Source organism: Antechinus flavipes, chromosome 3, assembly GCF_016432865.1.
Source record: "Antechinus flavipes isolate AdamAnt ecotype Samford, QLD, Australia chromosome 3, AdamAnt_v2, whole genome shotgun sequence".
Classification (NCBI taxonomy): Eukaryota; Metazoa; Chordata; class Mammalia; order Dasyuromorphia; family Dasyuridae; genus Antechinus; species Antechinus flavipes.
This window is the reverse complement of record NC_067400.1, coordinates 595098293-595120177: the sequence shown is the minus strand read 5'-3', so window position 1 is coordinate 595120177 and position 21885 is coordinate 595098293. Positions and strand designations below refer to the sequence as shown.

The 21885-nt window shown below is 51.3% G+C and overlaps 1 protein-coding gene across 1 annotated transcript in view; it reads right to left on the bottom strand.

The window, feature by feature from the left end:
- The window catches only part of CASZ1 (castor zinc finger 1), a 237133-nt gene extending 221714 nt beyond the window's left edge, over positions 1-15419 (bottom strand). The window contains exon 1 of the mRNA XM_051988561.1: positions 14559-15419. The gene's annotated coding sequence lies outside the window, so the exon portion shown is untranslated. The remainder of the gene's footprint in view (positions 1-14558) is intronic.
- Positions 15420-21885: the final 6466 nt, after the last annotated feature.

Genomic DNA, 21885 nt, shown 5'->3' with positions numbered 1-21885 from the left:
TCCCTGCGCGGCTCGCCTTGGGACGTGACAATTAGGGTTTTTAACCTATAAAATGAGGTTGAATAGATGAATTCTATAGACCCCGTGTCTTTTAAAGACCTCTTCATCTATGATTTTATGACCAACCCCCAGAATTCTCGGGGTCCGGGCGGGAAGAAGGCGTTATCCCAGCAGTGAAGGAACTGAATGAATCCCCTATGGAGGGACCTTAGCAACTGGGATTCTAGGAATCATCCCTTCCTTCCTTCCTTCCTTCCAACCCTTTCTTTCTTTCTAACCTTTTCTTTCTTTCTTTCTTTCTTTCTTTTTCTTTCTTTCTAACCTTTTCTTTCTTTCTTTCTTTCTTTTTTCTTTCTCTCTCTCTCTCTCTCTCTCTCTCTCTCTCTCTCTCTCTCCCTCCCTCCTTCTTTCTTTCTTTCTTTCTTTCTTTCTTGTTCTCTCTCTCTCCCTCCCTTCCTTCCTATCTTCAATCCTTCCTTCCTTCCTTCTTCCTTCCTTCTAACCCTTTCTTTCTTTTCTTTCTTTCTTTCTTTCTTTCTTTCTTTTTTCTTTCTCTCTCTCTCTCTCTCTCTCTCTCTCCTCCCTCCTTCTTTCTTTCTTTCTTGTTCTCTCTCTCTCTCTCTCCCTCCCTTCCTTCCTATCTTCAATCCTTCCTTCCTTCCTTCTTCCTTCTTTCTTTCTTTCTAACCTTTTCTTTCTTTCTAACCTTTTCTTTCTTTCTTTTTTCTTTCTTTCTTTTTTCTTTCTCTCTCTCTTTCCCCCTCCCTCCCTTCTTTCTTTCTTTCTTGTTCTCTCTCTCTCTCTCTCCCTCCCTTCCTTCCTATCTTCAATCCTTCCTTCCTTCCTATTTTTAATCCTTCCTCCCTATCTTCCTTCTTTCTTTCCTATCTTCAAGCCTTCCTTCCTTTTTCTTTATTGCTGAGGCAATTGGGATTAAGTGACTTGCCCAGGGTCACACTAGCAGGAAGTGTTAAGTGTCTGAGATCATATTCGAACTCCTGTCCTCCTGACTTCAGGACTGGTAAATCAGTTGTGGTTGATTCATTGTGCCATAAAAAACAAAGGATATGATGGATTCAGAACTGATATGAACTGATGCAAGGTGAAATAAGCAGACATAATGGGTCCAACAATATCAATTAAAATTGAATGCTTTGGAATTATAATGACCACAACTTGACCCCCCATTTATCCAATGCATTAAAAAAATATTTAAATAATTTGCATTTATATTTTATAAATATATATAATATAGAAATAAATGTAAATAAATAATTGTTTTTTTTTTTTAATAAGAGGTGGCTCTTTGGGAAGGAGGGAGGGAAAGAAATGTAGATAATGTACCAACAAAATCTGTCAACACTATTTTTTAAAGGTAATTTTAAAAGGAAGAGACCTCTTTAGATATTGATGACAGCCCCTTCCTTATGATGATGAAACAGGCTGATCCTTCAAATTAGCTTAAGGTTGGAACAGAGATCCGTCAGTCCTTTATCAGGGACAGATATTTCTCCAAGGCCAGTTATGTGCCCGGCACCCTGCTGGGAGGGGGCACCAAGCCCTTGCCCTCCTCTGGGCCTTCTTCCTTCCCCAGGTGCAAATGCCCTTTTGGGAAGTTCCAGGAGGAAGAGGGCCTTGTGCTGCAGGGCCTGACACAAGGCTGGGAACCGTACCCTCCAAACGCTCGAGCCCTATTGGTCTCCCCCCGCCCCCACCCCAGCTTATTTTTCTTTTCTTTTTTGTAAGATGAAAAGAAATGTCAGACTAATTAGAACAATCCTGGGAGCACGTGGCCCAGAGTTCGTCATGGAAATTAACCTGCATTAAGATCAGAGATACTGAAGCAAAAACCTGTGTTTTGGAACAGGATTGGGGGGCGGGAGGGGCTGCTGGCGCTTCACCATCTCCTCTTTCCTTGGGGTCCCCCAAAGCCCCCCGCATTTCACAGCCTTCCCCGGCCCTTGTCTCCTCTGGTCTCTAGCTGACATTTCCCCAGACGGCTTAAGCCCCTTCTGGCTGCCCCAGGCCCGTGGGAACCAGGGTGGCTGGAGGGACAGGCCGTCTCCTGCTTAGAGGCCTGCTTTGTGCCGGGTGGGGGGCCAGGCCTGGGGGGCCCCAAAATAAAACCATCCCTGACCTCGGGGAGCTTCCTCTCTATAAGGGAGCACACGCTTACAGAGACAGACTGAGGGGAGCAAAGGAAGCACTGTGCCCAAGGAGATGCCAGGCCAAGGGCTGGTCCTGGGTCTGAGATTCGGGCATTGAAGGGTCTTAGATCTGTAGCTTGGGAGGGCCCTTAGAACCCAGGAGGTCAGAGCTGGGAGGGCCCTTAGAACCCAGGATGTCAGAGCTGGGAGGGTCCTTAGAACCCAGGAGGTCAGAGCTGAGAGGGCCCTTAGAACCCAGGATGTCAGAGCTGGGAGGGTCCTTAGAACCCAGGAGGTCAGAGCTGGGAGGGGCCTTAGAACCCAGGATGTCAGAGCTGGGAGGGCCCTTAGAACCCGGGAGGTCGGAGCTGGGAGGACTTTAAAAAACACAATGCCAAAACACCGGATAGTTAGAATTAGGAATCTCTTTAACAGATTAGCTAGCTCGTCAGTAAGAGAGCACTTATTAACTGCCTGCTGTGTGCGAGGCAGCCACCACGGGACCCCGCACTCACGCTTTAAGGCCCGGCCAGCATTATCCCCGGAAGGAGCTGAGACCCCGCCCCAAGCTGTCCCCTTGATGCCCCCGCGAGCCCCCAACCTCCCCGTGAAGCGGGTCCTGTTATCACCGCTTTACAGAAGTCACTGACTCGGGCAGCTAGGGGGCGCAGTGATGGAGCCCCAGCCCCGAAGTCAGGGGGAGCCGAGTTCAAATCTTGTCTCAGACACTTACCACCTCCTGGCTGCGGGACCCTGGGCAGGTCACTTACCCCCATTGTCTCAGCAAAAAAAAAATAATGATAAACAGAGGTCATTGCCTGGGTCCCACCCAGAAAGGCCGGTGGCCGTCCCGAGCTCCTGAGAGTGTCCCGACCCCCACGGCCGCCTGGGACCTGCAGTTCCCCAAACTCCCGGGAAAGCAAGACCGGCGGGATCCAGCACAGTGGGGGGGGGGGGAGGGGGAGGGGGGGGGGGGGGGAGGGGGGAGGGGGGAGGGGAGAGAGGGGGGAGGGGCTGGGCCCACCCAGAGAGAACCAGTGGAAAACCTCAACCAACCAACACGGCCTGAGCAGCTCCTGGAAGCCAGGCCCCGGCAGCAGGGCTTGGACGGCGCTGGGAGTGACCTCAGTCAGTAAATCAACATGTTTTACTAGAGGCTTCCTGTGTGCCTGGCACCGCGCTAAGTGCTGAGAGCAAACAGAGGAAATGAACAAAACATACCCGATAATGAATCCCCTGCCCTCAAGGAGCTGACATTCTGCTACGCGGGACAACCCGGGAAAGGGAGGGGAAGCATTTATGTAGCGCCTACTGTATGCAGGCCCATGTCTCGCTGATCTCTGTCACACCCTCCGGGCTGACAGGATACTGTGGCTCTAGATAAAAAGACAGTTGCTGTTAGAGTGGTTATAATCCCGTCATCTACAGCGTCCCAGAGCTCCCATTTCCACATCACCAAACCCATTTTACAGATGAGGAAATTAAGGCTCATCTCGTAGTGAGCTGCGTCTCGTGCTCAGCCTGGCTCACTCTCGGGGGTCCTGACACGGCGCCGCACAGTCTGAAAGATTCTGACTGGGGTCTCCCCTCGGGCCCTCGCCTCCCTGCACCCAGAGAACAGAGCGAGTCAGCCACGCCCTCACTGGGCTTCTAGAGGGCGGGGCCACATTCCTCTTTGCCTTCTGCAGCCCCCTGCACACACTAGGTGCTTAATAAATGCTTGTTATCTGGCAGACATCTGTCCTGTCCGTACTTTTGGGTGCGCAGATGTTTCCCGGGTAGAACACGCGCTCTCTGAGGGCAGGGCCAGATCCCCCTTTGTTCTGTGTCCCCCAGCACCCAGTACACAACAAGTGCTTAATAAATGCGTGTTATCTGGCAGACATCTGTCCTGTCCGTACTTTTGGGTGCACAGATGTTTCCCGGGTAGAACACGCGCTCTCTGAGGGCAGGGCCAGATCCCCCTTTGTTCTGTCCCCCAGCACCCAGGGACCGTCAGTAAGGGATTGCCGACTGACTGACAGCCTCCCGCTGCATGAAACGCGCCTCATGGTTAGGGTCCGGCCCATCCCGACAGCGCTCCTTCCCCCCACGCACACAGAGCCCTGCAGACTTCACAGCTCTCCGGAGGTGGCCCCGGGGAGGGATCGGTGGGGGAGCCCAGCAGGCTGGGGGTGCCCGTTTGGGGGTGTCTGTGGGGTGCTTCGGGGCTCCCGAGTGGCTCTGCCCCGGCCGGATGGGCAGTGACCTGCCTCCCGGCCCGATGCTGGGGCTCAGCCCGAGATTGAGAGGATCGGGTTTCCCTGGTACTCCCAGTGGAGTGGGGGGGGGCAGCGGGCCCGGAAACTGCCCTCCTACTACAACTGAGCTTCTGGGGGTGGGGGCGGAGGGGTGGGGTTGGGAAACTGGCAGGGCCTCTATCGGGCTCGGCTGCCAGCAATTAGTGGCGGCGAAGGGTGCCAGTCTGGCAGCAGCCCTGCCCCCCCCCTGCCCCCACCCCCCGGACCCAAGCGCGGCCCAAGCCCTGGACACAGCAGCTCCCGGTGGCCTCCATCTTGCCGATGAGCCGGCTTCTGCCCTCCTTTCTCCCGGCCTCTGGGGTTCCCAGGCCAGCCCCCCTAACTCCCCCCGCAGGCAGGGCCTCCCTTCTCCCTTCTCCTGGGGAGTGACTCTCTGGGCCGGAGAGGGTGGGAACGAGCGCACCAAAGGCCGCCATGACTCTCAGGGCTGGGCCGGTCAGCCGCCCTCCTCCCACCTCCTCCTGCCGGACCAAGGGCCCAACGACCAAGGAGCTGGGAGGCTGTCCCGGGGGCACATGTCCCCAGTCCTGACCCCCTGTGCCTGCAGCTGAGCCCACCCTCTTCCACCTTCTCAGGAAAAACCAAGGGGAGGGGAGCAGGAGGAGCCCCGGGGCTTGGCCCTCCCTCCAGCCGAGCCCTGGGAACCCGGGGACCAGCCCCGTGGGTGGGGCCCAGGCCCGGACAGGTAGGCCTCGGTGAGAGCGGCCGCAGTGCTCCTGTCAGTACAGTAACAGGTCTAGGTCTTTCAGGTCAGATTTGGCCGATTCCCCTAAATCCTGGGAAATGGGGCAAAGCTCTGGATGAGGGGGAGGGTGGCGGGTTCCAGTTCTGGCTCTATCTGACCTTAGCAAGGCCCTCCCCCCTCCTCACCCGTAAAATGGGGGGGGGAGCCCCGGGGCCTTTCTGGGCCGTCCAAGCCCCAGAGCAAGTGTTCAACATGTGTTTGTTGGGGACCTGGGCAGGGATGGAAGCACACGCACACACTTAATCCCCCCGGGTCAGCTGCCTCCCCCCGGCAGCTGTGGGGGGGAGGGGGGCTGGGAGGCGGAGGGGCAGGGCCGGGGGTCCCGGGGACCTGCAGGGGCTGCCGGCCGAGCCCACCAGGGAAGGCGGCCGCCGGCTCCCTCAGCCATCCCTATCCCTCTAAGCCACCTAGTGTCCGAAGCTGGCGCTCGGTGGGGAAGGCTCGGGAGAAGCCCGGAGGAGCTCGCAGGAAGGAAGCCCTGGGGACGGCCCTCAGGAACCGGGGGCCTCTCCGACCAGAAGCCCCTGCGTCCCAGAAGGGGAAAATGGCAAACAGAAGCCAGCTCAGGCCCGGCCCCGCCAAATCCCAGCTCCGAGCAGACTATTTTAAGGGGCATCTCTGCCCCCCTTTGCCAGCCCAGACCTCCCGGGCCCCCGGTGCAACTCCCGGGCAACTTTGTCCCAGCTGGGAGCGCCACCCAAAGCCAACCGGCTGAGCCGGGGGGCCCTCAGCCCCCTCCCACACCCCCTCCTCCTCTCCTCTGCCTCCTCCTTTTCTCAGTGTCCTCAAGCCTCTTCTCACCTTGAGGAGCGTTCGGATTACCCAGCATTTACACTCAATGCTCTTCTTTATTCCTTAAGACTTATTAAGAATGATAATGAGCTCCAGAGGAGCCACACGTCCCTGTCTCTCCTTCTCTCTCCCTCTCTCTCTCTCCCTCTCTCTCTCTCCCCCTCCGTCATTCTCTCCCTCTACGTGCCTTTTCCGTCAAAGGCACACAGGACAAATCCGACCAAAAAAAACCTGACAATATGGAACAAGGACACTTGAGGATTTATATTCTATAAATCCATCCCCCTTTCCTCCCCCACCCCAGTTTGTTCTCTTTATTATTCCCATTCAAAAAAAAATCTCCACCCCCCCAACCTTCCAGGGTCCAATCTCTCTCTCTCTCTCTCTCTCTCTCTCTCTCTCTCTCTCTCTCTCTCTCTCTCTCTCTCTGTCTCTTTCTCTCTCTCATCTGGACTTTGAACAGGGGAAAAGGGAGAAGGGCCCAGCTTGGCTGGAAAACCTCGTTAACGTGAAGCTCTTAAACGGTTGATTAATTTTTGCAGAATTTACGACAAGCTCTCCCTTTTTTTTCTCCCCCCCACCCCAAGCAGAGACCTTAGAATTATTAGAACTTCGCGGGAACTTGGGGTTGGACAGAGGACACCCCAACTTCCCCCCTTTATTCCTTCTCACAGTCAGTCACACGACAGACAGACAGTTTCCTGACACAGATGGGGAGAGACTCCCGTGGAACAGCAGCACACACACACACACACACACACACACACACACACACACACACGCAGGGCAGCCAGGACTGGCAGGGAGAAAACCCAAACCTAGCTCCCCTCGTACCTCTTTTTCTCTAACCGGGGAGTGGAGTAAAAAATCCTCAGCACAGCCAGCCTCAAGTTGGCCCAGCCCGCCGAGCCCCAGCCCGGCCCCAGCCCTGCCAGCGCTCGCTCTCTCCCGGGCAAGCGTTCTCCGGCGGGCACCCACCACCTCCATCCTTTCCCCGGGCGGCTCCGCCAGCCGGGCTGCAGAAATCCCCAGGCCCCGGTGCCCAGGCCCCATCTTTCTGCCCGGCTGCCCTTCACGGGAGGGGAAGAGGAGATCCTAATGAAATTACAGTTTTTAAAATGTCTATAAATTAAATCTCTCCCTCTGAATCTTCTGAGCTGCCTCCTTCCCAAGCCTGTTTGACTCCCTTCGGCTCCCTCTGCTAACGTCTGTTTTTCTGATATAGACATCATGAGGTTAAGGCTCAATTACAAGTCTGTTGAATCCTCAGCGTTGAATCCTTGGGCTTCTCTTCAGAAATCAGACACCAAATCTCTTTTTTCTTCTTTATGGTTTTTTTCCCTTCTGCCTCTTTGCTTATTTTTAATGTCCAAAGCTCCAAAAGGTTTACTCAACTGACAGCTTTGGGGGGCTTCAGAAGCAGACTTACTGTATTATCTTAATAAACACACGTAATTTTTTTTTTTAAATCCTGTACGAGACGCAGAGAGCCCTTCTCTTTTCCTTGATTTTTAATAAAATGGTACCCGGAGAAAGCCCTGCCACGTGAAATCTCAAACAGGAAAACACCCACCAGAAGCTACAAATGTTTCTGAGGGCCTCCACAAGAGAGAGGGAAGGGGTTCAGTCCAAAGAGCTGCTGCTGCTGCAATCAGAATGACATCTCCCAGATTCCAAAAGTTCTACAGGGAAATTCAAGGCCCTTTATTAGCGCAAGGTCTTGAATATGAGATCCAAATGGAATTCTCTCTCTCTCTTTCACACACACACACACACACACACACACACACACACACACACACACACACACACATACACACACACACACACGGAGGGCAGCCAGGACTGGCAGGGAGGAAACCCAAACCTAGCTCCCCTCGTACCTCTTTTTCTCTAACCGGGGAGTGGAGTAAAAAATCCTCAGCACAGCCAGCCTCAAGTTGGCCCAGCCCGCCGAGCCCCAGCCCGGCCCCAGCCCTGCCAGCGCTCGCTCTCTCCCGGGCAAGCGTTCTCCGGCGGGCACCCACCACCTCCATCCTTTCCCCGGGCGGCTCCGCCAGCCGGGCTGCAGAAATCCCCAGGCCCCGGTGCCCAGGCCCCATCTTTCTGCCCGGCTGCCCTTCACGGGAGGGGAAGAGGAGATCCTAATGAAATTACAGTTTTTAAAATGTCTATAAATTAAATCTCTCCCTCTGAATCTTCTGAGCTGCCTCTTCCCAAGCCTGTTTGACTCCCTTCGGCTCCCTCTGCTAACGTCTGTTTTTCTGATATAGACATCATGAGGTTAAGGCTCAATTACAAGTCTGTTGAATCCTCAGCGTTGAATCCTTGGGCTTCTCTTCAGAAATCAGACACCAAATCTCTTTTTTCTTCTTTATGGTTTTTTTCCCTTCTGCCTCTTTGCTTATTTTTAATGTCCAAAGCTCCAAAAGGTTTACTCAACTGACAGCTTTGGGGGGCTTCAGAAGCAGACTTACTGTATTATCTTAATAAACACACGTAATTTTTTTTTTTAAATCCTGTACGAGACGCAGAGAGCCCTTCTCTTTTCCTTGATTTTTAATAAAATGGTACCCGGAGAAAGCCCTGCCACGTGAAATCTCAAACAGGAAAACACCCACCAGAAGCTACAAATGTTTCTGAGGGCCTCCACAAGAGAGAGGGAAGGGGTTCAGTCCAAAGAGCTGCTGCTGCTGCTGCAATCAGAATGACATCTCCCAGATTCCAAAAGTTCTACAGGGAAATTCAAGGCCCTTTATTAGCGCAAGGTCTTGAATATGAGATCCAAATGGAATTCTCTCTCTCTCTTTCACACACACACACACACACACACACACACACACACACACACACACACACACCCCTTTTTCTCCCTATCCCATCCTTGTCAGAGACTACAGACAAATTCACAAATCTCTGGACCTCATCGTCCAGCCTTCCTTTCAGAAAATCCAGGTCCCCGTTGGTTATCTAGGCTGCTAAATCCGGGTAAGGAGCCATCATCAGCTTTATATTTAAGGTACAAAAAGCAAAAAACACATAAAAAACCCACCCCCAAACCAAACCAAACCAAGCCAACGGCCCCCAAATCAAATCTCATAAACCTCCGAGCCACCAATTGTTGTTAATGTTGGATTTGTTGTTTTTTTTTTTTTTTTGCAAGTTACAAACCAGAGGGAATTCTAAAACCAGTTTTCCAAGAAAAACAAAAAGCAAAACAAAATTCACTGGCCCACCAAGGCGAGAGAAAGTTGAGACTCGAAGGCTTCAAAATAAAAACTTTGTTTTTCTAATTAACCGAGGGAAAAGAAGGGGTGACATGACCAGCGTCATTCTTTCCTGTAAACAATTTAATTAAATTCTGTTGAATCCAGAAGAAATACTCATTTTGATGCTTTTCTCCCTTCCACCCCTCTTCCTCTAAGCAAATTCCTTCAGGTCACTCCTCCCACCCCGGGCCGCCCCCCACCCCCCTTCTCTACCGGGCTACACAGGCAGCAGTGGAGGCAACTCTGCCTTTAAATGGATTTCCTACACCAGGCAAGGACTGGAGGGCTCTGAAACTGTAAGAATGACAACCTCATCTGTCTGAAAGCTGATACTACAGCTTTTAAAAGAAATGGGGGAAAATAAGCTGTTGACTTCTTGGTTAAAGTATTTTCCTGTTCTAACTCATGTTCTTATGTCACTAAGCTAAAAAAAAAAAAAGAAAAGAAAAGAAAAAAGAAAAGGTGGGGGAAGAGAGAGAAAGGGAGAAAAGATACGACTTTCCTTGAATGATCTGTTTAACCTAAGCCAGAGGAAAAAAAAAAGAAAGTCATTAATTACTTATGTGAGCTATTGCTTCAGAAAGACAATAAACCTGCCCGGTCGCCATGGATATGACATATTTGCTCTGAAAACAACACAATAATTAGCAAAGGGGAAAGATACAAGGAGAATATGCAAACTCCTGAGTTTAAAGCAATAGCGCTCTTTTTTTTTTTTAAACTTGTCAGACCCTCTTGTTCTATTTGCAATCCAGATCAAACAAACGGAGGGGGGGAATTAAAGAAGGGGGGGTGGGGGGGTCTTGGAAATTAAAATAAATAGCTTTTTTTTACCTCAGTGTAAAGAAGTAGGGATCTACCCTCCCGGCCCAAAAAATAAAAATAGAGAAGGAAGGAGTGAGATTCAAGTCTTGCCAATGGGTGATTTTCTATACAGCCTTTTTTTTTTTTTTAATCTTTCCATATTTAGGATTAGGCGATCTAGCCTGAAATGCATTTTAGTATTAAGGGAAAGGTGCCCTGATGCCCCTTTTCCCCCACTATCGAAAGTCTCTATAAATGGTGGGGGTTGGGAGAGAGTCCCAAAGGGGCAGTGCCCTTGGAAAGAAGCACCTTTTTGGAGAAGGGACCACTCCCCCTACGGCCTCCCCCCCTTAAAAAAAATCTCTCAACCAAATGTAGGTCTTTATTTTGATATTAAAAATGCATTAAATGGTTTTTTACCTATAATCTAATCCCTGAAGATCATTAGGAAATGCAATGGCTTTGTATCCTATCTGTCAGGGTGATATATATCTGGCATCAGTGTGAGCTTCACAATTTCTCAGTGTGTCAGAAACCCAAATCGGTCCTTTTCTTTCTCCTTATTTCTTAATTCACTCCTCTACCACCATCCACCCCAAAAAGGATGATGTAAAAAAAAAATCTGGAGGGGGTGATTTGGAGAGGGATGAAATGGAGTTAAGAGAGGAAAAAAAAAAAGTTTCCACAGCTATTCAGACACACCTAGGAAAGGTGACAAGGAGTCTTCCTTAAAAAGCAGGGAAATGGGAATTTTCATGGAATACGTATATATTTTTAAGCATTGTACGTTCTGGCCAACCTCCTCCTTCCTTAGCACTGGATTTCCCCCACGCAGATAAGCTCAGGATCCAGGAGAGAGAGAAGTAAATCCGCCTCAGCTAGGAGTTTAACCGACACAGAAATGTGACTTTGAATTTATTATTATTTTTTTCAATTAAAGAAAGAAAGAGAAAAAAAAGGGAAAGTGTTTGGGCAATGAAAAGAATATCAGCTAAGCTACAAGTTTTGTTTGTTTTTTTAATCGAGAGACACACGGGGAGCTGAGAAAGACGAGGTTCCCATTCGCCGGTCTTTCCAAATTTATTTTGGGGGCTCACGGCTTTTTTGGTCGAAAGGATTTTGCAGTCACAGGGCTGGAGGTCGGGGGGAGTCGGGGAGAAGGGCTAGTGAAAAGACGGGTGCGAAATGTGGATGCAACCTGAGGATCAAAGCCGGGGCTTTCTCTCAGCCATAATAAGCTGTGCTCGCCACCGAGCTGGAGCTCCCGACCTCCTCCGGCTCTTCGGGAGGAAGGAAAAGGCACCGGAGCTTCCGAGGCACTCGGCGAAGTCTTAGCACCTCGCTAAAGAGGACCCCCCAAAGGGAGACGCTGCCCCTTTAAACATTTTAGTCCATATGGAGTTTGATTTCTGAAAGAGATCAGTTTAACATCTCCATAGAAACCAGCAACAGATTATCATCAACAGAATAAATAACTAGTCTAATAAATTAAACAGTAGGCATAAGATCGCTGGAAACCTGATTACTTAAGTTCAACAATATTCCCCATAAACTCTCCCTAACCGCCCGGGAGGTGGATAACTAGATGGGGGGTGGGGGGCGGGAGGGTGTCTCCCGTGCGGAGGATCCCCGGGACCGGCGCGGAGGCGGCGGCCCCAGGCCGGGGCGGCCGGCCCAAGTCTCCCGGCCTCGGAAGGGGCGAGCCGGGGAGAGAAATCAAGGAAATGCCAAAGTTTGGAAAGGGGAGGGAAAGCGGTGGGAGGCTGGGGGAGGGGGTCTGGCCGGGGGGGAGGGGGGGACACCGGCTCATTGACCCCGGGCCGGCCCAGGAAGCCTCCGGAGCTGGCCCGGCGCTCACAGGGCGCGAAGCAGCCCCGTTCCCCAAGCCGGCCCGCCCGCCCCCTCCAGGCACGTGGAGCGCAACCCGGGAGGAGCCCCCGGGGACCGACTCCTCTCCCCTGCGCCTCCCCCCACCCCCAGCCCAGGCTCGCCTCGGCGCAGCTGCTGCCCAGTTCCTCTGGACCTCCCGGGCTAGGAAGGGGGCGTGTACCTCAGGCCCCGGCCAGGGCTGACCTCGGGGGGTCCCGGGCCTCGGCGCTGCTGGGCGCGCGGGCCTGGACCAGGCTCGACCTCTGGGAGCCCAGACCCCGCCGGCGGGCGTCTCCGCCGTGCCCAGCCCGACAGCCTCGGCTCCCAGACCCTTCCTTCCCTCGCCCCGGCAGGGCCCCTCTCCATCCGGAGGGAGGTGGGGGGGTCTCCCGGGCCGGGGGGAGCTTCGCCCCTTTTGTCCCTGGCGAATCCGTGCCCAGGCCGGGGGAACGCCAGGTTTGCCCCGCTTAAGACTCGAGAAGCCCGGGGTGCAACGATCGCGACTTCTTGGGCAGACAAACCAAACCCCGGCGTACCGGGTCGGCGCAAAACCCTGGTCCTGACCCCGGCCGCAGGCCCCGCCACCCAAACTGGGAGAACTTTTTTTTTTTTCCTCCCCAAGGGGGGGCGGGTGGAGGTGCTGCTTTCTCTCCTCCCCGCCAACTCCCCTTCATCTCTTCCTCGACCCCCACCCTTGGTCGGCGGGGACGGAAGGGAGACAAGAATCTGCACCCACCCCACCCCCCAAATCTATTATTATTATTTTAATCTACGCCCCCGAAGTGGCCGTCCCGCGGTGATTGACGGCGCATACACCTGTTCCCCCGGCCCCGGGAGCTTCCTAACGCGGGGACAGACATTCACCAAAACCCTCCGGATCCGGCCCAGCGTCTTCGGGAAGCTCTTCCCGCCCCGTGTGCACCCCCCGGCCCCAAAGAGAGCCCCAGACGCGCCCCTTAAGGCGGGCGAACCGCCACCGGGTGGGGAGCAGCTACCCCCGGTCCCCGGCCCCGCCGCCAGCCCCCCGCGGGCTTCGGAAAGACAGAGAACCGAGAAGAAAGCAAAAAACTTCTGGCCGCCGATCGCAATCAGCTGCACATTCTGTAAATGCCACCGAGTAAAAATAAACCGGCCGCCGCTCCACCCGGGCAGCTCACCCCGTGGGCCTGGCCGCTGCCCCCTGCCCCTCTGCCCAGGGCCCGACCCCTACCCCTCCGGCTGACCTGCCCCCTTCAGCCTGCGCGCTCGCCGGTCCCCCTCTCGGTCGGAGACACCCCCTCTTTCCAGCCCCCAACTCTGCACGGGCCGCTCCTGCGGTGGGCGATACCCAAGAGCAGGTGCCCGAGCCGCACAGGCCGGAGCCATCGCCACCCCTCGGTGACCCCTTCCCCGTGTGCCCCCTCTGTCTCCCCAGGGCTTTCCCTCTGCCCTCGGAAGCTGTACACCCCCACCTCCGTCCCTTCCTCAGCCCGGCTTCGGAACCTTGCTTTCCAACCTCAAGCCCCTCACAGAGTGTGTGTGGGGGGGAAGAGGGCAGCCGTGTCAGCCCCCCACTCTGATCTCCCCGCCGTGCCTAAGGGAGCGCTCGGTCCTCCCGATTCTACGGCCCCTAGCGCAACTCCTCTCCCCCGAGCGCTCCTCGGCCGCGGCAACTCCCCCAAACTTTTCCCCAGCACCCGGATCCTCGTCCCCGTCCCCCTCCCCCCACGGGTCCCCGTGCCCAGCAGGAGCAGGCCCCCGCCCCAGGGAAAAGGAAGTGTGTGTGGTTGGGGGGGGGGGGGAGAACACGCCACTCGCTGGGCCCGAAGCAGCGGCACTTGAGACAAACTTCTCCGACACTAAGTTAAGGGGGGCACCTCCTCCCTCCCAGTCCGCCAGCCTCTCGTCCAAGTTGTTTCACCCTAGGAGGACCCACCCCCAGGAACCCCGGGGTCGAGAAACACAGTCTGGCCGAGCTAGGCGCACCTGTGCCCCGGAACCCGGGAGGACCGCGAGCTGAAGGACCCACACCCAGCCTGCCCTCTGGGCAAAGTCTTGAAAAGTGGCCCCTGGCACCCCTCGCCCTTACCACCTCCCGGGGACGGGGGTCAGGAGCGCGCTGGCCTCCATGGAGGGGGGAGGGGAGAGAGGAGGGAGTGATAAGCCAGCATTAGTAAGCACCTGCCCCCAGGGAGCCCTCGGTGGGAGGGTGGGGGTGCCCCCATACCATTTGCAGAACCGTGCCTGGCACCTCCCCTCCCCCTTCCCCCAGCTGGAGCAAGTGACCCCGGGGAGGTGCTGCGGCTCCTCCAGCCCATGCCCTCCGCTCTGCCCGGGGCGCACGCTGGGCACCTCCGGGCGCGGTGGAACTACGCGCCGCCCGTGCCCCGGTGCCACCTCGCCGTGCCCCTGCCTCCCGCTGGAGTGGGGTGGCAGCCGCCGCTTGCCGGCTGGCTGGCTCGCCCGCCCGCCCGCCGCTCGCTCCCTCGCTCGCTTGCAAGCTCGCCCGCTTGCTGCTGCAAGCGGCAGCCCCGGGAGTGGAGGGCTACAAGGCGGGGGGGGGAGGGGGCAGAGGAGCGGACCCGCCCCGGGGGGGCCGCGGAGCCGGGGAGCAGGGGGGCCGCGGCGGCGGAGGGAGCGCCGAGTCTCTTACCTGCACTTGGGGCGGCTTTGGGTGACTTTCCAAGTCCGGGGGAAAAATGTGTGTGTGTTTGGGATGGAGCGCGGCGGGCGCGCATGCGCGCCCCAAAGTTGCCGGATCCCGGATTTTTCGCTCCCCGTCTCCGCTCTCGCCCGCTGTGATTATGGAATTCTCCGCGGCCTAGCGGGCGAGTGGGCGGCGCGCAAAACCCGGCCCGGATCGCTCGGCAAGGCTCCGCTCCACCCTCACACCCCACTCCCCTTTCCTTGCCGATTTCACCCCCATTCCGTGCCGAGCGCCCCTGGACTGCTGGGGTTCTGGCCCTCACGCGGCTAGGAGGAGACCCGCGAAAGGCAGCCCCCGCTTTGGTGACTAGAAGGGGCTCCGTGAACCCCCAAACGGAGGGGGGGGTTCCGAGGTGTAAAGTTTGCCCCCTCCGTCTACAAGGCCTTGCGCCCCCGTTTTGGCTGCACTGTCTCCCCGGCGCGGGCCGCTTCTCCATCTGCCGCCGGGAGGACAGGACCTCGGCTTTTCGGAGCTGTGGGCTCGCTGTCAAATGATTTTGCCCTGACTTTCCATTGCGAGGGGACGAGCCTCAGTTTCTCGCTCTGGAGCGAAGGGCTGTCCTCCTTAGGGGGGCGGTGTGCTCCAGGGCCAGAACCTCGCCTCTCCGACCGAAGGACTTGAGTTCAAATCCTACCCAAGCCACTTTAGGACTGACATTACGGTTGACATTGTACGACCTTGAGCAAGGCACCGACCTTCTGGGTCTCAGTTTCCTCGTCTGTATTCTGGGAACACAGGTGGATTCCGAGGTCCCTCCCAGCCCCTCCTGTGATTCTTTTCCTGGCTTAAGATACATGAATAAAACTGAATCCGGCGCTTGGTCGGGCCTTCGTCTCCTTTTCGTGCTTACCGCGGCTACTCTGCCTTTGTTTGGGGGGAGGAGGGAGGGGATGAGTGTCACTGTCACTGTGCCTCAGTTTCCCCTCTGAAGGAGGAAGAGGAAGGTGGAAATAACAGGAAAGGGAAATGTGTGAATACATGTACATACACATAGCCTTTCCCCTCTCACTCCCAAATTTTTAACTACTTTGTATTTATTCTCTTCAAATATATTCTACCTATATGTACTTCTTATTTTCTCTAGTAGAACCTCAGATCCTCAGGGAGTAGAATTAGTCCAGTCTCTGTATTTGTATGTGCTTGGTATATAGTAGGTGATTAATAAATGCTTGCTGATCCAATAGTTGGTTCACCTCCCTCCCCTCCACAATAGAAGGACTATTTCATTTACCATCTTGTGCCCTCATTGCCTGGCCTAGGACCCAGCATATAAAAGGCACTTAATAATTACTCATTGATTTTTTCTGAAAATAATCAAGAAACCAATGAAAAGAATGAATGACAAGAATAATTTAATTAATTAATATAGTAAAAAAAAAAAAATTAACCGAAATGAAAAAGTGACCCAAAATGTTAGGAACGAGTAAGGCTAGTAAGTGAGAAACATCAGAACCTCTAGCAATTAAATAAATGTTTGCAGGCCGGTAGATTGAGGGACCCAATCTGCAAGGCTTCAGTATATCCTGGAGCAAACCACAACTTGATGCTTGCTTGGAAATCTCTGGTGGGTGAACTTCAGTTCAAGGGAGGGGCTGAGCGAGGGATAAAGGTAAGAAGGAAAGCGACAATGACAAACTCCGCAGCCAGCCATTCTCGTTTCCTGTTGGAGCCTCAGGGACCCAAGGAAAAGGAGTCCTGTTGTCCCAGGTTGTTTACTCTACAATTCTGGTTCCTTGACTTTGGAGGAAAAACTTGAAAATTCAACGGTTATTCCCCACTGCTTGGATTTGGAGCGATGTATTTGCTTATTTTGGACCTGCTAAGGAACAAACCAATAAGGAAACATACCTGCTTGTCTCTGTGAGCAGGGGCCAGCGGGGGCCTATTGGCTAGAGAACTGAACTGTGGCTTGGGGAGGGCGGGCGGACGGGAGCCCTGGCACACGGATGCCACTTGCCACAGATAGTTTCATTTTTTCTTTCTTTGTTACTACTTTACCTCAATTTCCACCCCACCCAGATAATTGGCAGGAAAAATAACAATTCATTAATAAATTAAAATGGATAACATTTTCACCCCTAAAAATGTTCCCAAGTCTATTTTTTAAAAAAAAGTAATGCTCTATTTATTGCCGTTCCTTCCCAATGATTCTCCTCCCCCACTCCCAGCCCTTAATAAAATCCTCCCTTATAATAAAATATGGTTAAAGAGAACAAATCCACCCCGTATGAATGCCCCGTTCCTCACCTCTAGCCTACCACCTCTCTACCCACTTTCTAAAGTCTTTCATTGGTGAGTGAATTGATCAGGATTCTGAAGGTTTTCGATGTTCTTTTCCTTCCCACCCACTTTAAAAGGATCTCCAGCACCCAGGGGATAGTAGCTTCAACAAAGGGGCTTTAGAGAACAGCAGATTTTGGCTCAAATTAACAAGAAGGAAGATTCCAAAAGTCCACTTTGATAGGCAGTAAATTTCTTATCACTGAAAGCTGGATTAGGTTCAATATGGTATAGTGGGGGAAAGGGCTGGATTTCCGGTCCAAGGAGCCAAGTTCGAAAGTTACCGCTGCTGTTTACTAGCTATGTGCCCTCCTCTAGGCTGACATTCCCGCATCTGTAAAATGGGTACATTGGACTCAATGGCTCCAGAGATCCCTGCCTGGTCGGAGAAGTCCTAGTTTAATTAGGACTGCTGAGTAGTCCTAATTCAGGGAATTATTTCCGACTCCCTGTACCCTATGTTCCAATAGATAGAATTTTAGCGTGTTAGAAGTGGACAAAGGAACCTTCAAGGCCTCAAGCTTCATTGAAATCCTGGACTTCCAACCCAACTCCACCAGAATATCCCTGGCTATCTGCAGACTGGCTCCCTCCTACCCCAATCTCCAACTCTAGCTCTGAAGCCATTAATTAAATCAATGTTACCAATCAATCAATCAATCACCCTATGTCTCCATCATCCATCTTACTCTCTGTCCAAAGAGATCCGAGTATTCTCCCACCGCCGTTCATCTTCACGTTTTGCAAGCCCCAAGAAATCAGGGACTTGCTTCTGTATGTGATACAAAATTCCCAGACTGGTTTCATAGTGTCTGACACGGAGTAATCGCTTAATAAATATTTTTTCATCCACCTCCAATTTACAGTGGACTGACTAGCTCAGGGCCCTTTTCATTATACGGAGTTTGTGGCCGGCTCAATTAGTCCGTCGGCCTATAAGCATTTATTTAGCACCTACTATGTGCCAGGTAGGTGGCACAGGGGACAAATTGCCAGGTCCGGAGTCAGGAAAACAGGAGTTCATCCTGTGATTGAGGCAAAGTGATTCATCCCCATTTTAAAGATGACAAAACTGACACTCTGGGAAGGTCAAATAACTTGTCCAAGCTCATACAATGTCAGAAGCAGGTTTTGATTCCTGTTATATCCTAATTCTAAGGGGACTCAGGCTGCCCAGGGGATCTGTGGGAGGTCATCCTTCTTTCTTTCGGCTCGATATCCTTTAAAAACATCTTGTACTAATGGAATGTGATTCCTCAGGAAATCTGTTCTTCATTGGGACTCTTTCAGTAGAGGATTGATGAGCATTTGTTGAGTTTTGAGATAGAGGTGTTATTTTTTTATCATAGTTTCAACTAGATGGCCACCAAGGGTCTTTCCAAATCTGAATATGCTATAAAATTCAATAAAATGATTTACAAATGAAAAACAAAACCAAAAATCTTGTATTTATTTTGTATGACTGTACATATAACTCCCCTTGACAGAACAGAAGACCTTCACTGGACCTTTGATTTTGAGCTGGAGGCTGTGGAATCCAATTTCCCCATTTTCCAGATGAAAAAACTGAGGCAAGAGAAATTAACCGTTTTGCCAAAGATCATACAACTAATATCTGAAGCAAGATTTCAAATTATATCTTTCTGGCTCAATCCAGTCCAGTTTCTGGCAGCGCTGGACCAAGAGGCATGAAGACCTAAATTTAAATCCAACCTCAGATACAAGCTAGCTGGGCAGGGTACATCATCTCTGTGTGCCTCAGTTTCCTCATCTGTAAAATGGGAGCAATAATAGCACCTCCCTTCCAAGGTTGTTGTGAGATACTAATTATAAAGCTCTTCACTTAAACACCATCTGCCTCAGTCTGCTCATTTGTAAAATACAAAGAATAACAGCACCTTCAGAATGGGATGATATTTGTAAAGTGCTTTGCAAAAGCTCTATATAAAGCTAGCTATTTCTACCCACTACTATTACTGTTATTATGAATAATAAGGTTTATTCTAACCTTGACATTCTGTGATTCTGCACCCTTAGGAACAGAGTCTTCAAGCTCAGCACTCAGGTGACATTGCCTTTCATTTTTTGGGGTATATAAATTTATCAAATATTTATACGTGTCAGTGTTGTCTGCTCCCCCACAATTCTATCCCTTCAAGGATGGGAACTGTTTCCCTTTGGCTTCAGCACTAAGCATAATATCTGACACATAGAAGGAGTATAATAATACTTGCCCATTGACTGGTACATTAGGTCATGTATTTGGGACTTCCCAAAAACCAAAGGATACTTCTCCAAGAGGTTGGGGAGTGGAATAAGGGAGAGTGGATTCTATCAGCTCCTCATTGGAGCTGGGAGAGCTGATTGTTAAATGTTCAGTATGAGTATGAGCTGATTGTAAAATTTTCAGCAAGTCTTTATACTTCTAAAATGAGCAAAAGCTACAAATCAGAGTTTTTGATTCATTATTTTCTCAACTTCCCAGACTTAAGAAAGTGATGAAGAAAATGACAATAATGCAAATCCAATTCAAAAGTGTGCCCTAGAAAGTCAACTGTTAAATATTTACAAGCATATTGTTGCTTCTGGGTATCTCTTCCCCCCCCCCCCCTGCCAATTGAAGATATCCAAATCTCTGATGCTGACTTTGCTTTCCAAATTGAACCACCTCCATTTAGGAATAAACTCTAAGCCAATAATAATAATTTTAAAATTATTTTTAGAAGAATAATTTAAAAATCAGAGTTCATATTAGTATATTGCTTTCAGACTTGCAAGGGGCTTTCCTTTCAACAATTTCATAAAGCCGGTAGAGTTTTTAATATAGCCAATTTTACAGATTGGAAAATAGTCTTTAAGAAGCTCAGTCTAGGAGAAGATACTCCTAATTAGAGTATCTGAATGGGGAGCTCGGAGCCAGGTCCGCGGACTCTAAATCCTTCTTTGCGCAATGACACGTCACCAAATTTGCCAGATGATTGGACAAGTTTAAACAAAAATGTTTATCACTTTGTATTATTTTCACATCTTGTAAAATTTTATCCACGAACATGTGATGACTGAATCCCAAATGCTGAATGAAAGCCCCTTGAAGGCAGAAGCTTTCTCCCTTTTATCTTTGCATCCGCAGGCCCTAACACTATGATGGGCGCCGTTTGTGGTTGTTCGGTCATTCAGGAGTCTTTGTCACCCTATTTGAGGTTTAATTTTATAGAAGAGAAAGCTGAAGCAAACAGGGTAAAAGGACTCATCCAGAGTCATGCAACCAGTGAGTACCTGAGGCCATATTTGAACTCAGCTCTTTCTCTCTAGGCCTGGAGCTCTATTGTACCACCGAGTTGCCCCTGATGGAAACACAGTAGGCGTTTAATAATGGCTTGTTTAGGGCTTGACTGCCTGATTGAAAGAAAACCGCTATATATGTTTTACTGACCCAGTATCAGCAGGGATGCTGAGTGTCTCTATAAGTGTGTGTGTGTGTGTGTGTGTGTGTGTGTGTGTGTGTGTGTTCCTCTTTCTCCCCTCTCCCCTTCTCTCTTTCTCTGTCTCTCTCTCTAGGTCTCTGTCTCTTTCTCTCTCCTTCTTTTCCCCCTTCCATTCCCCTTCTCTACTACTCTGTCCCCATCTCTCTGCTTCTCTTTGTCTCCTTCTTCTCTCTCTCTCCCTCTCTCCTCTTCCTCCTTTTCTTCTTCTTCTTCTCCTTTCTTCTTTTTCTTCTTCTTCTTCTTTCTTTTTCTTCTTCTTCTTTCTTTTTCTTCTTCCTTTTTCTTCTTCTTCTTCTTCTTCCTTTCTTCTTCTTCTTCTTCTTCTTCTTTCTTTTTCTTCTTCTTCTTCTCCTCTTCCTCCTCCTCCTTCTGCTCTTCTTCCTCTTGTTCTTCCTCTCCCTCTTTCTGTCTCTTTTTCTCTTCCTCTCTCAGTGTATGCATATATGTACATATATACTGATTGTATCACATGTGCTTATATATACCCATGTGCTTGCATCAGTGAGTAGGAATGACATGCTTGGTGTAGGGTGTTGCACCTGGGAGTAGGGTTGTATGCCATTTTGTTACTGACTCGTGTTGTGACCTTGGAAAAGTCCACTCTGGAATTTGAGCCTGAATTTCTTCCACTATAAAAGGAGTGAATGGCTAACATAGGCTCTAACATTCCATGTCCATTCCCAGCTCTGACATTCCATGTTCTAAGGTTCTTCTAGCTCTGACATCTATGTTTTCCCATCTATGTTTTTTTTTCACTTTTATGGAAATGTTTTGTATAGTGGCACATGTAGTTTCTTAATGGGGCCTGGAAGGGTGGAGATAAGGGAGAGAATCTGGAACCAAAAAGTTTTAAAAATAAATGTTAAAATAAAATTAATAACTGGGTGAGAAAATATTAAATAAGTAAAAAAGAAAAAAAAGTGCCAGAGCAAATATAAATACTAAAAAAAAAAAAAAAAAAGACTCATTCAACTCTAACATCCCGGGTTCTAAGGGCCCTCCCAGCTCTGACATCCCGGGTTCTAAGGGCCCTCCCAGCCCTGACATCCCGGGTTCTAAGGGCCCTCCCAGCCCTGACATCCCGGGTTCTAAGGGCCCTCCCAGCCCTGACATCCCGGGTTCTAAGGGCCCTCCCAGCCCTGACATCCTGGGTTCTAAGAACCCTCCCAACTCTGACATCCTGAGTTCTAAGGGCCCTCCCAGCTCTGACATCCTGAGTTCTAAGGGCCCTCCCAGCCCTGACATCCCGGGTTCTAAGGGCCCTCCCAGCTCTGACATACTCTGTTCAAAGGCTTTTCCAGCTCTGACATTCTTTGTGTAGAGTCCCTTCCAAGTGACTCTAAGATCTCTCGCCTCTGCCATTTTGCATTCTGAGAACCTGCTTAGGCGTTAGTCTATGTTTTGGGAGAGCCTCCATGTGCTGACATTCTGGGTTCTCAGAGACACTGTCTTGGGGGCAAGAGCTCTGTATCTGGAGTCAGAAGCCCTGTTTCTGCCATCTATGATCA